The sequence below is a fragment of the Antechinus flavipes genome, chromosome 3, assembly GCF_016432865.1.
Source record: "Antechinus flavipes isolate AdamAnt ecotype Samford, QLD, Australia chromosome 3, AdamAnt_v2, whole genome shotgun sequence".
In the NCBI taxonomy this organism is placed as follows: domain Eukaryota; kingdom Metazoa; phylum Chordata; class Mammalia; order Dasyuromorphia; family Dasyuridae; genus Antechinus; species Antechinus flavipes.
This window is the reverse complement of record NC_067400.1, coordinates 21916362-21933894: the sequence shown is the minus strand read 5'-3', so window position 1 is coordinate 21933894 and position 17533 is coordinate 21916362.

The window sequence follows — 17533 nt, the reverse complement described above, 5'->3', positions numbered from 1 at the left end:
CATGATTCATAAAACAATGTTATTAAAAATAAATAAATCGACTACAATTTTAAAAAATAAATAAAAATAAACAAAAATTGAATTTCTAAAGAGGGAGAAATAGGGAGTTGTTAAGAGTGGTTGGAGAAGTGATCAGTTCTGAGAAGTAAAATATTGATTACATTGCAATTTTGCCTAGGGCCTGCCCAGCAGAAAAGTAGCCCTCAAAATAACTATCATATAGAGGACTTTAGGTTGTGAAGTGCTTTATCAGAAAGTTATCATTTGATCTTCACATCAACTTTTTATGGTATTACAAGTGTTACCTCATTTTGCAGCAGAGGATGCTCGGACTCAGTGACATTAATTGATTTGACATCATCACATACCTAGTGGATGGAAGCAGTATGGAGTCCGCCTCTTCTATGTGACAAGTTTAACACTTTTATATTGTGTTGTCTTCCTAGGAACCAAGAGAATTAAATGTCAATTTCAAGTCTACACAGGACAAACATTTTAGCAATGGAAATTTAAGAAATGTGACCAAGATTATCTTTTTCTAAAAATAAATTATGGACATGATCAGATCTTTGTTCTGTTTTTTCTGACAAGATCTCTGACAAATTCTGATTTGTACTTGAAAAGCAATACAAAACTTGAAATACACAAGGACTTCTTTTGCATATGCAGTGGGATTCTTTGGAAGAAAGGGGAGAGAGTTATGAAGTTCTAGACTTGGGGAAGTGACTTGAGTGACATATGAAGGAATCAGTGCATTCCATTTGTGTATCTAAAGATTGAGAAGTGCTCATTTGTTATCACTCCGTTGCTGGAGGAGGAAAATAGAAGAAAACATATAATTTTAGTTATGTAACAGCTGCAAGTTTAATGATATATGAGATAAAAAAAATATGAAAACTTTTCATTATCTTATGAATTGTAAGTTGATTTCAATGCATTTTGATTTTGGAATAAGTTGTGCTTTCTTATTTTATATGATATCAAATGTATCTAAAGAAACCAGTAAAGGGAATCAAAGATGGGACTAAACAATATAGGAACATTATTAAAAGGCTCACTAATAGTTGATAAATTAATCAAAATGGACTAAGCATATCTGAAAAGAATTTGGAATTTTGCTAAGAAAGTAACTAAAACGTAGCTAACTTTGACTCAGATATTCAAATTCATGGCAAATAAGTATATTTGTGTTCATGCACATATATATATATGTATTGTATATCTGTACATATATATCTATATGTATGTTACCCCATATAGCCTCAGACACTTACTAGCTATGTGACTCTTTGTAAGTCACTTGACTGTTTCCCTCAGTTTCCTCAATTGCAAAATGAGCTGGAGAAGGAAATAGCAACTGACTCCAGTATCTTTCAAATGGGTCACAAAAAACTGAAAAAACATCACTGAAATGACTGAACAACAATAACAAAATATTATTAGACACATGCATATATATATATATATATATAACTACATATATGCATGCACATGAATGTGTTTATATGTATGGGTATTTCAACATTCTCCAAAAATATCCTCCATTAATTTCTGACTTTTTAGAAAGTTGTATGATGCACACTGAGATTATATTATTTGCCTAGGGTTACATAGTTAATAAAAGGTCAGATATGAATTTCCTATCACCTAACTTTACTGAAAATTCCATTCACTGGCTTTTTGACATCATATAAACTAAAAAAGTATAACTTATTGTAATATATTTGTGCTTTATATGTATGCATATACATATGTGTATATATGAGAGAGAAAATACTAATAAAAAGGACAAAAACAAAATAGAAATCTAGTATGTTGCAATTATAGTGACCAAGCTTGGCCTGGAAGATGATATAAAGATATACCTGCCTCCCTTCTATTGAGTGACTAAACTGTACATATGTTTTCAGAATCATTTGCTGTGTTGATTACCTTTGTTCATCTTTTTTTTTCCCTTTTTTTATTTTTACTTTCAAGGCATAGTTCTCTCAGTAAGGGAAGAAAGAGAGATATATCTGGAAATGAGCATAATCCTAACACAACATTGAAGATCAATAAGTTAAAAAAAAGAGAGAGAGAGGAAAACAAAACCATTCTCTGAAAAAGAGAACAAGTATTTCACAGTGGAGACATTTTGGACTTTGTCAGGAAGAAATAAGTTTAAATTTTCCCTCTGACATATAGTTTTTGGATGATATTTAAGTCATTTAAACTCTGAGCATCATGATCTGTTTTCAATCAGTCAGAAAGCCAATCAACTTTTATTTTTAATCACCTACTTTATATTAGACATTGAGTTAATTGCTGAAAATATAAAGAAAGGTGAGAGTTCCTGGTTTCTTAAAAAGCTTATATTCTAATGGGCAAGGGGGAACTTACAAGCAACTACATACATACTTAGAGAAACAGAAACAGAGACAGACACAGAGATAAATACTGAGAGAAAGAAAATGAGAGCTACAGAGAGATAATGGCAGAGACAGAGAGAAAAGGGCAGAGACACAGAGAAAGACAGAGAGGTAGCTATTGAACTATCTCTACATGCATATATGTATATTTATGCCCACATGGATGTACATATGTACACATATGTATACTTAGAGCTATATCTTCATAGATGTGTACTATGCATATATATATATATATATTATATACATAAATGTGTGCTTGTGTGTGTTTAGAAAAACAAATAAATCCATATGCAGATAAAAATAAAAAGCATTAAATGTTAATGGGAATTTGTATAAGCTTCTTGAAGAAGATGGGATTGTAGTTCAAATTGAATGAAGCCAGAGAAACAGAAAGTAGATTTGAAGTGGGACAAAGTTCCAAGCAAGAATAGGTAAGGTGAAAGTCTGAAAGTGGTAGAATATAACTTTTCAAAGTGTTATATTGCCTGTGTTTCCTTGTGTGGAGTTTCTGCTCAAACAAAATTACAAATCTTTGCTACATCAATTACCATGTATTTATTAAATATCTACTATAATAGGTACTGTATTAGTTGGTGTGGGCTAGAAAAAACAAAATATGGAAATATTCTTCCTCTAAAGAGTTCATATTCAAATAGGGAAGATATGATGTATATACAATTTAATAAAACAGTTAAATTAAATTATTTAGCAATGTAATGTGCTTAATGTAGTTTCTGCATATCTACATTATATTAAATTAACTTGTAGGTCCTTAAAATGAGAGCGAGAGAGAGAGAGAGAGAGAGAGAGAGAAAGAGAGAGAGTAAGAGAAAGAAAGAGAGAAAGAGAGAGAAAGAGGCAAAGACAGAGACAGAGAAAGAGAAAGAGAAAGAGAAGGACAGGGATGTTGGCTAAGGTTAAATATAGCTCTCTAGCAGTAGCTTCTGTGGCTCTCTTCAATTCTTACTGTCTGGCAGAGAAAGGCACTCCACATGAAGTGTAGTCGGAATTTTTCCACCTTTGAGGTAATGATCCTTGCAACTGTTTTCAATCCAGTCTATTCCCATGGTTGGATTGATACAGGAAGACAAAACATAGCCCTAGTTTGTTTTTCCTCTCACCTGATTCATATGATGATAACTCAGAACTGTAGTAACACCCAGAATGGAGGAACTGACAGGGCTGCTGAGCACGGGAAGATTAAGATAGCACTTAAGGAGAGAATCTTTTCACTCCTCCCAAGAAAAAGTAGCAAAGACAGCGACACTTTATATAGATAAAATGCCTTGGAAAACTGAATTTGAAAGGTGTTATATAAAAATAAATGTATTCTATTTTACTTTGTGGAAATGAAAAAAAAAAGAAAATGCTGTAAATTGGAACCTTTTTTGTACTTTTGCTTCTTTTCATGTGAAAATCTTTTTTTTAATTATATTAGGTAATCAATAAGCAGTAATTGAATACAGACTATAAATTCAGTGCTGTACCAGATATTGAAAAGGCTGTGGTCCCTGCAGCACAAGGACCATAGAGAAAAAAAAAGGAAAAAAATTATTTTATGACTGACATAAACATGAATTCACTACAAACATGCCAACAACAACAACAACAAAAAAGCTGTACATAAATGATTGAACTGTACATAGGTAGGGGGAGGACTGAGACAATAGAGGACACAATCATTGTCCTTAAAAGTCATAAGATTGAGAATTTGAACTTAATAACAGATTGTGTACATGAAGGTATTATGTACAATCTTACTGAAAGCTCTGAATAAAGTGACACCTGGAATACTAACAAGACATGAACTGGATAGAATTCAATTATTATATGTTCATTCATTTTTCAGTCATATCTGAATTGTTACAAACCCTTTTGAATTTCCATGGCAGAAGTGTTCATTTAAGTGACTGGCCCAGGGCCACACAGCTAGTAAGTATCTGAAGCTAGATTTGAAGTCAGAGCTTTCTAAATCTAAGCTCATCATTCTGTCTGTTGTACCACAAAGATCAATCAAAAAGCTTTTATCAAGTGCTTAGTGTGAGGAAGCAGTGTGCTAACTGTTAGGAATCTCAAAGGGAAGGTCCTGTGAATGGGAGAGGAGAAAAGGGAACCTGGAACATGCTTTTTACAGAAAGTATGAATTCAGCTGAATCTTAATGGAAGCCAGGGAAGACTAGAGGTGGAGGTAAAGCAGAAATGTATTCCAAGAGGTAAATGGCAGACATCCAGAGTAAAGGAAATAACTTAGTAAGGGGTGTAAAGAAAAACAAAAAGCTTGTGTCATGAGATTGTAAAGTCTGCAGAAAGTTTAATTTTAAAAATATATACATGGATAATTTTTTCAAGATTAACCATGGCAAAACCTTGTGTTCCAATTCCCCTACTTCTCCACACTCTTGCCACTAGATATTGCTATTGCCATGTACAATGACCTCCTGGTTCTGCCCATCTCACTTAGCATGAGTTTATGTCAAACTCTCCAGGCCTCTCTGAAATCATCCTGCTGATTGTTTCTTATAGAATAATAATATTCCATAGCATTCATATATTATAATTTATTCAACCATTCTCCAACTGATTGGGTATTTTCTTGCCATTACAAAAAGGGATGCCACAAACATTTTTGACTATGTGGGTCCTTTTCTATCCTTTAAGATCCCTGTGGGATACAGGACTAGTAAAAACACTGCTGGATCAAACAGTATGCACATTTTGATAGCACTTTGGGATAGCAAATTGCTCTGCAGAATGGTTGGATCAATTCACAACTCCACCAACAATGTATTAGTGTCCCAGTTTTCCCAATCCCCTCCAAAATTCGTCATTGTCTTTTCCTGTCATGTTAGCCAACCTGAGAGTTGTGTAGTGGTATCTTAGAGTTGTCTTAATTTGCAAGTCTCTGATCAATAGTGATTTAGAATACAATTTCATATGACTAGAAATGGTTTTAGTTTCTTCACCGGAAAATTACCTATTCATATCCTTTGACCATCTATCAACTGAAGAATGGCTTAAATTATTATACATTTGAGTCAATTCTGTATATATGTCAGAAATGAGGCCTTTATCAGAAGCTTTGAATATAAAAATGTTTTCCGAGTTTATTGTTCCCCTTCTAAAACTGTCTGCATTAGTTTGATTTGCACAATAACTTTCTAACTTTAATATAATCAAAATTATCATTTTTGTTCAATAATGGTTTCCAGGTTTTTTTTGGTCACAAATTCATTCCTTTTCCACAGATCTGAGAGATAAACTATTCTATGTTCTTCTAATTTGCTTATAATATCACTCTTTATGTCTAAATCATGGACCTATTTAACTTTATCTTAGTATATGATATTAGGTGTGGTTCAATGCTTAGTTTCTGACATACTAGTTTCCAATTTTCCCAGAAGTTTTTGTCAAATAGTATCCCCAAAGCAGGGGTTTTGAGGTTTGTCAAACACTAGATTTCTATAGTCATTGACTTTTTTGTCCATTGTATCTAATCTATTCCACTGATCAACTATTCTATATTTCTTTTTCTGTACCAAATGGTTTAGATGACTGGTGCTCTGTAATATAGTTTTAGATTTGGCAGATGTAGGCCACCTTCATTTGCATTTCTTCATTAATTCCCTTGAAATTCTTGACCTTTTGTTCTTCTACATGTACTTTGTTACTGTTTTGTTCTAGATCTGTAAAATAATTTCTTGTGAGTTTAATTGGTATGGTACTAAATAAATAGATATGTTTAGATAGTATTGTCATCTTTATTATACTTACTTTACCTATCCAAGAGAACTTGTTATTTTTCCATTTCATTAGATCTGACTTTTTTTGTGTGGAAAGAGTTTTGTAGCTTGTGCTCATATAGTTCCTGACTTTCCCTTGGCAGATAGACTCCAAATATTTCATCTTATTGATGGGGATTTAAAATGGAATTTCTCTTTATATCTCACTGTTGAACTTGAGTGGCACTATGTAAAAATGCTGAAGATTTATGTGGATTTATTTTGTATTCTGCAACATTAATATAGTTGTGAATTTTTTCTAGTAATTTTTAGTTGATTCTCTAGGTTCTCTAAGAATACCATCATATAATCTGCAAAGAGTGATAATTTGGTTTCTTCATAATCTACTCTAATTCCTTTAATCTCTTTTTTCTTCTCTTATGGCCAAAGCTAACATTTCTAATACAATATCGAATAGTAATGGTTCTAGTGGGCAATCTTGTTTCACCCCTGATCTTATTAGGAATGGTTCTAGTTTGTTCCTATTGCATATGATGCTTGCTGAAAGTTTTAAATAGATGCTACTGATCATTTTAAGGAAAATTCCATTCATTCCTATATACTCTCCTGTTTTAATAGGAATGGGTGTTGGATTTAATCAAATGCCTTTTCTGCATCTATTGAGATAATCATATGATTTTTATTAGTTTGGATTTTGATAGAGTCAATTATGCTAATAGTCTTCCTAATATTGAACCAGCTCTGCATTACTGGTATAAATCCTACTTGATGCTAGTTTATTATCCTGGAGATGACTTTCTGTAATCTCTTTGCTAATTTTTTATTTAATATTTTTGCATTGATATTCATTAGGGCAATTGACCTACAATTTTCTTTCTCTGATTTAATATTAACATCTTACATATGGCATTAAAGGAATTTGGTATTATTCCTTATTTCTGTATTTTTTCAAATAGTTTGTATAGTATTGGAATAAATTTTTCATTAAATACTTGGTAGAATTCTCACATAAATCCATTTAGCCCTGGAAATTTTTTTCTTAGGAAATTGATTAATAGATTGTTTTATTTTTCCCCCTTTTTAAAAGGTTTGTTTTTTATTATTTTTCAATATATATGCATTGACAATTATTCAACATAAGCCCTTGCAAAATCTTGTGTTCCGATTCCCCCCCTTTTCCTACACTCCCTCCCCTAGATGGCAAGTAGTCCAATATATCTTAAACACAGTAGAAATATTTGTTAAATCCAATATATGCATACATATTTATACAATTATCTTGCCCCACAAGAAAAATCAAATCAAACCAGAAAAAAAAAAAAAAGATGAGAAGGAAAATAAAATATAATCAAACCACCACAAAAAGAGTGAAAATGCTAGGTTGTGAATCAAACTGAGTTCTTACAGATCCTTCATCACGAAAAAATTGGAACTGTTCTGAGTCATCTCTTGATTGAAAAGATCCAGAATTGATCACTGTACAATCTTTTTGTTGTTGTGTATAACAATTTCCTGGGGTTGCTCATTTCACTTAGCATCAATTCATGTAAGTCTCTAAAGGCTTCTCTTAAATCATTCTACTGATAATTTCTTACAGAACAATAATATTCCATAGCATTCATATGCTACAACTCATTCAGCCATTCTTCAATTGATGGGCATCCATTCAGTTTTCAGTTTCTTGCTATTACAAAAAGGGCTGCCACAAACATTTTTGCACATGTGGGTCCCTTTCCCTCCTTTAAGATCTCTTTGGGATATAAGCCCAGGAGAAACTGCTGGGTCAAAGGGCATGCACAGTTTGATAACTCTTTGGGCATGGTTCCAAATTGCTCTGCAGAATCATTGGATCAATTTACAACTCCACCCACAATGTATTAGTGTCCCAGTTTTCCTACATCCTCTCCAATATTGGCATTTTCTTTTACTGTCATCTTAGCCAATCTGAAAGGTACACAGTGGTATCACAGAATTATCTTAATTTTGCAATTATGGGCTTGCCGCAAGCAATAAAAAAACAGATAATAGACTTACATAAACTGCCAAATATTTCACACGCTTGTGTGCATAGTATCAGATTCCTGAAGGACAAGTGATAATAGAGAGGAGGAACAGATATCAAGACGCTCCTCCAAGAAAAGAGGGGGAGGGGATCCAAAGGTTCCACAGGAAACCTAGAGAACATATAAACAACTCTTTATACTATTATTTTTTTTTTATTTTGATGAGCATGCACTGGTTCCTGTAAACAGATTTCATAACCAGGCAGAAGGGCTGTGTCCAATGCAAACAATCTGATATCTTTAGATAATCACCAGATGATGAAGAGACATCCAGAGAGTGGTGAATGGATCAGACATATTAACCACTTGGGGCAGAGGGTTTACTTGTGTCTCTCCATTTGTAGAAGGAATCTGATGGGTGCTGATGTACCATATCCACATTGTCCATTGGAGAGAGACAGAAAAAGGGAAGGCCCTCAAAACAAAGGAGAAGACTTGGGAAACATCAGTTGGTTCCATCTCTGACTAAATTTGCCCCTGAAAGAGCATGGCAGTTACTCCTATGTGTATGGAAATTGACTAATGAACATCTCTATAACCATAAAAATAATTGTTAATGAGATTGATGCAGGACTTCAAAAAAACAGCTGGAATCATTGGATTCCCTGACACATGAAATGATGGACAATAGATTGGCTTTGCATTATCTCATGGATGCTGAAGGAAGTGTATGTGTGGTTGTTGTTTCTATACCCTCCTTCTGAAACTCATGGAAGTCTTTTATAATATGTTGTTTATTCACATTGTTATATTACTACTGATCTGTGTGATTCCTCCCATGCTGATGGATTAAACCACTAATGTATACCCATTTCAACTAAAACAAAAGAAAGGGAGAGATGTAGAGGGCCACAGATAGTGGGGAAACCTGGTGGACCCTTTAGTCCAGTTAAAAAAAAAAAAAAAAACAAACCCTGCTGATGTATCTGGTTTGGCTCCCCATCACCCCTGAGGATTTCTTAGACTTCCTGAGAAGTCAGTGTGTGTGACAACTTCTGTTGAAATTAAAGCAGAGTTATACTAAGTGTCAAAGAGAAATCCACACACAATAACAAATTGTTTATGTGGTCTTGCATGTGCAGTATGAAGTTAGTACATGCACAGTGTGCTATAGTAATGTAAATTAAGTAATATCTTATGTATTAGGATAGATAAGGCTAAGAGAATTTGGAATTAACAAGATCCATATTTGACAATTAACATGAATTCCACCCCTTCACTCCTCATCCATGACCAGGACTCAGGCTGGTACTGAAATCCCCCAATAAGCAGATCCTGACATTACTGTTGGGGAAAATAACTCCTAATAATTGCTTTAATTTTCTCTTCATTGGTGGAAAGTTCTCCCTTTTCATGTTTTATACTAACAATTTGATTTTCTTCTATCCTTTTTCTAATGAAATTAACTAAAAGTTTATCTATTCTGTTGGTTTTTCATAAAACCAACTGGTAATTTTATTTATTAGTTCAATAGTTTTTTTTTAATTTTATTTATCTCCCCTTTTATTTTCAGATTTTTAAATTTGGTATTTAATTGAGGGTTTTTGTTTTGTTCTTTTTCTAGCTTTTTTAGATGCAAGCTTGTAAAGGGCAGGAACTTTGAAGAAATATACTTGAGGCTCAGTATGATTGATTTAAAAAAGGTGTTAACTCAGTGGAATTGATAAGACAATGGTTATCTCATTTAGCATGTGAATGCTCTAGTTCAGTATGATTGAGTTAATCTTACAACAAATAATGGTTCCCTAGTGAGATAATGATTGGTTTGTACTCAGTATATTGTAATGATGTAATGGTAATAGAGCATATAAACTGGGAACAAACTGAGCCAGAGAGAGACTTCAAGATACTGTCCTGATGGCTGTCCTGTTTTCTCCACTGAAACCAAAACCCATTCTGGAAGGCCTCCAGAAAGCTAGCCCAGGCCCCAGGAAAGGAGACCAACTATGAAGAAGACAATAAAGACTTTTAACATTATCCCTGGCTATTCTCATGGAGATTACTCTGCTGAAAAGAAGGCTGGTCCCAAGACTTCCAGAAAGCTAACAAGAACATTACACAAGCCTAATTCATTGCTCTTCTCTTTCTCTATTTTATGCAAGTAAGCATCTAGAGATATACAATTTCCTCTAATAATTGCTTTGTATACATCCCAAAAATTTTGGAATTTTGTCTCACTGTTGTCATTCACTTGGATGAAATTATTTATTGTATCTATGATTTCTTGTTTCACCCACTTAAATCTTTAGGATTAGATTATTTAATTTCCAATTAATTTTTGGTATATTTTTCCTTGGCCTTTTATTGCATGTAATTTTTATTCATTATAATCTGAGAACAAGTCACTTACTATTTCTCCCTTTCTGCATTTTATTTTGAGGTTTTATGCCCTAATGAATGGACACTTTTTGAAGAGATTCCATGTACTGATGAGAAAAAGGTATATGCCTTTCCATCTCCATTCAATTTTCTCCAAAGGTCTATCATCCCTAATATTTCTAGGATTCTATTTACCTCCTTAACTTATTTCTTACTTATTGTGTGGTTCGATTTACCTAGTTTTGAGAGAGAAAGGTTAAGTAAGATTCCCCCACCAGTAGAGTTTTGCTATATAAATCTTAGCTCTTTTAACTCTTTTAACTTCTCCTCTAGGAATATGGATGTTATACACCGGGGTGCATACAAGTTTAATGTTAATATTGCTTCATTATCTCTGGTACCTTTAAGCAAGATGTAGTTTCCTTCCTTATCTCTTTTAATTAGGTCTGTTCTTTGGAAAATGAATGGATGCCCATCAATTGGAGAATGGTTGGATAAATTGTGGTATATGAAAGTTATGGAATATTATTGTTCTGTAAGAAATGACCAGAAGGATGAATACAGAGAGGCTTGGAGAGACTTACATGATCTGATGCTGAGTGAAATGAGAAGAACCAGGAGATCATTATATACCTCAACAATGATACTGTATGAGGATGCATTCTGATGGAAGTGGATTTCTTTGACAAAGAGATCTAACTTGGTTTCAATTGGTCAGTGATGGACAGAAGCAGCTACACCCAAAGAAAGAACACTGGGAAATGAATGTAAACTGTTTTCATTTTTGTTTTTCTTCATGGGGTATTTCTATTTTCTGAATCCAATTCTCCCTGTGCAACAAGATAACTGTTTGGTTCTGCACACATATATTGTATCTAGGCTATACCATGACATATTTAACATGTATAGGACTGCTTGCCATCTGGGGGAGGGAGTGGAGGGAGGGAGGGGAAAAATTGGAACAGAAGTGAGTGCAAGGGATAATGTTGTAAAAAATTACCCTAGCATGGGTTCTGTCAATAAAAAGTTATTTTATAAAATTAGGTCTGTTTTTTGCTTTTCTTGATATGAGATCAGGATTGCTACCCATTTTTTTTAACCTCAGCTGAAACATAATAGATTCTGCTCCAGCCTTTTATCTTTACTCTAAATATATCATTCTGCTTTAAATGAGTTTCTTGTAAAGAACAAATTGTAGAATTCTAGCTTTTAATCCAGTCTGCTAGAAATGCAAATTAAGACAACTCTGAGATACCACTACACACCTGTCAGATTAGCTAGAATGACAGGGAAAGATAATGCAGAATGTTGGAGGGGGTGGAGGAAAACAGGGACACTGATACATTGTTGGTGGAATTGTGAACATATTTAGCCATTCTGGAGAACAATTTGGAACTATGCTCAAAAAGTTATCAAACTGTGCATATCCTTTGATCCAGCAGTGTTTCTACTGGGCTTATACCCCAAAAAGATACTAAAGAAGGGAAAGGGACCTGTATGTGCAAAATGTTTGTAGCAGCCCTGTTTGTAGTGACTAGAAGCTGGAAAATGAATGTATGCCCATCAATTGGAGAATGGTTGAGTAAATTATGGTATATGAATGTTATGGAATAGTATTGTTCTGTAAGAAATGACCAGCAGGATGAAGACAGAGAGGATTGGTGAGACTTAAATGAACTGATGCTACGTGAAATGAGCAGAACCAGGAGATCATTATATACCTCAACAACGATACTGTATGAGGATGTATTCTGATGGAAGTGGATCTCTTCGATAAAGAGAGCTAATTCAGTTTCAATTGATCAAGGATGGATAGAAGCAGCTACACCCAAAGAGAGAACACTGGGAAATGAATATAAACTGCTTGCATTTTTGTTTTTCTTCCTGGGTTATTTATACCTTCTGAATCCAATTCTCCCTGTGCAACAAGAGAACTGTTCGGTTCTGCACACATATATTGTATCTAGGATATACTGTAACCTATTTAACATGTAAAGGACTGCTTGCCATCTGGGGGAAGGGGGAGGGGTGGAGGGGAAAAATCAGAACAGAAATGAGTGCAAGGGATAATGTTGTAAAAAATTACCCTGGCATGGGTTCTGTCAATAAAAAGTTATTTTAAAAAAGAGAGAGAGAGAGAGAGTTCTATAATAAAGATGCATAGAGAACATGTAATAAAAAAAAAAAAAATCCAGTCTTCTATCTGCTTCTGTTCTATGGGAGAATTTATCCCATTCACATTCACAGATAAATTTATCATCTCTGTATTTCGTGACATCTTGTTTACCCCAAGATATATTTTTCTCTTCCTTTTCCTCCTTTCCCTCCTCCCCAGTATTTTGTCAAATAGCCCTCCCCTTTTGCAGCCCCACCTTTTTTATACCTTTCCCTTTCTACTTCCTTTCTACCTTCCATTAGCCTCCCCTGCTTTCTTTCCTCCTTCCCCTTCTACTTCCCTACAGGGTGAAATAAGCTTTTCTTTGAAGCTAAATGTGTCTGATAATCTATCATTGAGCAAAATCTGATTTGAGTAAGGTTTGCACAATGCTCATCTCCCTCCCTTCTTTCCCTCAGTTGCAAGAGGTCATTTTTGCCTCCTCAAGAGATATAGTTTACTGCATTTTAACTCCATTTTCCTCTTCTTCCAGGAGAATCACTGTTCTAAATTATTTTTAAATCATCCCAATAAAGTCAAATTATATCTACACCCTCTAAGTATACCCATAATAGAGGTACAGATCTCAGGAGTTAAACATATCATCTCCCCATATAGAATTTTTAACTTTTAAAATAAAGTTAATTTTTCTTTCCTTTTTACCTTTTTATGCTTCTCTTGAGTTCTGTATTTGAAGATCAAATTTTCTATTGAGCTCTGGTCTTTTCATCAAAAATAGATCAAATTCACCTTATTTCACTGACTTTCCATCTTTCCCCCTGAAAGATGATGCTCAATTTTGCTGGATAATTGATTCTTTGCTGCAATACAATTTCCTTCACCTCTTAGAATATCATATTTCAGGCTCTTCATTTTTTTTTTAAATGGAAGCTTCTAGGTACTGGGTAATCCTGATTGTGGCTCCTCTATACTTGAATTGTTTCCTTCTGGCTGCTTGCAATATTTTCTCCTTGATGTGATAATTCTGAAATATAGCTACAATATTCCTTGAATTTTTCATTTTGGAATCTCTTTCAAGAGGTGATGGGTAAATTCTTTCATTGGCTATTTTACCGTCTGATTTTTGGACATCCAGGCAGTATTCCTTGAAGACTTCCTGAAAGATGATGTACAGGCTCTTTTTTTCATCATGATTTTTAGGAAGTCCAATAATTATTTGCTTGTCTTTCCTACATCTATTTTCTATGTCAGTTTTATTTCAAATGAGGTATTTTCTTCTTTTTTTTCATTTGTTTAGTTTTGTTTGACTGATTCTCGAGGTCACATCGATCCATTCACTTCTATTTGTTTCATTCTTATATTTAGTGAATTATTTTCTTCAGTTACTTTTTATCTCCTTTTGCTTTTGGCCAATTGAACATTTATATGTTTTGTTCTTTGCATTTTTTTTTTCATTTCACAGATTTTATTTTTCAATGAATTAGTTTCTTTTTGCATTTATTTTGTAAGGAGTTATATGATTTTTCCCTTTCAACAAATCTGTTGTTTATGCAGTTTTCTTGGGATAATTTCTGTTTTTTTTTTTTTCTTTTCCACAACCTCTTGCAAAGATCTCATTTCCTTTTCCCATTTTTCTTTGTAGAGGGGCAGAACTCTGGAAAAGTGTACTTGAAACAAGGTTACTTACAACAAGGTGTTTACTCAGTGGAATTGATGAGATAATGGTTCTCTAGTTCACATATACTTAGTACTCATATACTTAGTACTTAGTATGGTGATGTAATGGTTCTCTATTTCACCCATATTTAGTGTGCTGTAATGGTATAATCATAATGAGATATTTAAGGGATGATCCTCTTGGTTGCTCTCCTGCCTCCTGCACTTTTCCACTAAGGTCAAGACTGGGTCAGACTGTGATAGACAAAGCCTGTGAAGGGGACAGACTGTGAAGGAGACAATAAAGACTTTAGACTCTATTCCTGTCCATCCTAGTGGTGACTATCCTGCTGAGACCAAGGCCTGTCCGGAGGTCCTCCAGAAAGCTAGCCTGGATATTACATTTCTTCTAACTCTCTTTTAAGATCCTTTTTAAAGTCTTCCAAGAGAATCTTGTGAAATGGGACCAACTTATAGCACCCTTTGGGACATCATCTAGAGTTTATTTGTCTTTATGATTCTTACGGTTTGAAGTCTGTTCTCTGTATCCATAAAAACTGTCTATATTCAGGGTTCTTTTTGCTTGTTTGCTCATTTAAAAAAAAGATTGAGATTTGCTCTTAAGGCAAAGAGGCAATATCCACTTTAGTTTGCCTTGGGGCAATTCTGCTGACTGACTTCTGGGGCTGGTTGAGCATGGCCATGTCTGGTTCTTCCAGCCTCAGAAGTTCACAATTTGCCTTTTGTATTGGCATTGGCATTGTCATTTTTTTACAGAAAATTTGTTTAACCACTAGCTTGCAACAAGGACAAAGTAGCCTAAGAGCTTTGAAGTAGATTTCCAGTTGCATGGACTCAACAATACTCTGGCTCCCTACCCCAGCTCCCTGCCCTGAGCTCCCTGTGCTACAGTCTGGGCTCAGCAGCCTTTCCCACTGCCCAATTGAAATAGATCTTTTCTGAAGCTTTTCCAAAGTATTTTATTTTGGAAATTTGTTGTACTCCAAATATTTGTGGGTTCTGTCACTCCAAAACTAGTTTATAGACTTAATCTTCCATTAATTTAAGGGAAACTCAGAGGAGGTCACAGAAAGCTGTGTCTGTTCTTCACCATCTTGGCTGTACTCCTATAAAAAGACTATAAAGGAAAAAGGGAGACAGATTATGAAGGAACTGGAAAATCAAATAGATGTTAAATCTCCTTCTGAATACAAAAAGGAATCAATGAAGTTTAGTGAATAGAATTGGTAACAGGGGTGACAGGGGTAGGCTAGTGCTTAAGGAAAATAACTGAAAACTGAGTGGAGAATGTTAGACTGCAGTGGGAAAAAAAAATTTAGGAGGAGCTAATATTATTGTAATAATCTGAACATGAGGTGATTAGGATCTGCTCGTGCTGTAGCCATAGCTTGCTTCACATTAAAAAAAATTAAATGGAACAAAGAAAATTATAAATATAGACTTTTAACTGTAGTGGAGAACTTAACCAATAGATATTACTGGACCAGATTGCACTCACTAAATTGCAAATGATAGCAATCTATTAGTAACCACACTAAATAAAACATATTGAAAATACTTAACAATATATTTAATAGATATTGTTATTCCAAATATGCATAATTTTAAGGTCAATTGTAAACAAGAACTTATTAAGTGCCAACTATTCCCAAGCACTGAGTTATGCACTGGTGTTACAAAGAAAGGAAAAGACAGTTTTTACCTTTAGGAACCCACAATCTAAAGAAATAAGATCTTTTCAAAATAGCAACATTTAACAGAGAAAAAGAAAAGCATGTGTGAAATGGATGATGTATATATTATTTCTTCCATTCTACTATAGAAATGTTTTCCATGATCCCATAAAGAATGACTATATTCCAATAGTTTCATTTAACTCCAAATATCATTGATTTTATCCACCTGTGCTAGAATACAATAAAATATTAAAACTAAGATAATGTCATGATGATGAATTTCACCTGGATTCTTTTTATCTAAACCCAGTTGCAAAGGATGGAAACAATAAGATAGTAAGAAATAGAATATCTATGTATCTATCAATTCACACACACACACAAACACATATAAATGTGTACATACACATACATCCTGAGATTTACACACCTGTATGATATAAATATAAATGCATATATATGTGTGTGTATGTGTGTGTGTAAATTTGTTAAGACTTTTATGTGAATTACCTTATTTGGCTCTCAGGGAAATCATGTGAGATGGTCAGTATAGGTGTTATAATGTTATAATCCTTTCAATATTGAGGCAATTGAGGGTCAGTAAGCTTTAAGCAACTTGTCCATGGTCACATAATTTGTAACAGAGATACAACTGTTAAGCAACTGCATAGAGCATAAATTCATTGGGCTGTAAATATCATTCAAAAGGCGAAATGTACTCTTGCTAAGAAGACTATATAATGGAGAACTTACATAAGACAAATGGTCACAAGATGGTCATATAAAGCAATACAAGAACACTCTCAAGGTCTCTCTTAAAAATTTACAAATGAATGCATGACACCAGGAGATACATGTAAAGGACCACCCACCATGTCATACCCTTATCAGAAGAGATGCTCTGTTCTATGAGAAAAAATAAAAACGACTTAGCTTAGGAGAAATGTGACATATGCCAAATTAGATAAATTACCTCAAATGTTCATAGTGACTATTTGTGTCTGATCTATGGCAGAGAATTCCAAACTCACATTGGTCTGATCATGCACAATCAAACACACTCACTTGTCTGTAACAAAGTGATGTTATTCTGACACTCTTCAAGAATGAAAGACAACAAACAAACAACCAGATTCATGTCCATTTGACTTCATACATCTCATTCAATCTTCTATTTTTAACAAACTTTCAAATTATGACATAATACCTTATGGATACATAGAGAACACATACATATTATAGGGCAGATTGTAATAATTGGAAATACATACTTCCAACCATGGGTTTCTTTAAAGCTTTTTTTTTTTTTTTTTTTTTTTTTGCATTTGGCTAATTTCTATTGAATTGGTTTCAGGTTAACTCTATGGGCCAGGTACTTTTGTGGGAGGGGAGAGGTGTAAAGAAAAAGGAAAGGAAAAGGAAAAGGAAAAGGAAAAAAAAGGAAAAGGAAAAGAAAAAGAAAAAGGAAAAGGAAAGAAAGAAGGAAAGGAAGGAAGGAAAGAAGGATTGGAGGAAGGAAAGGAAGAAAGAG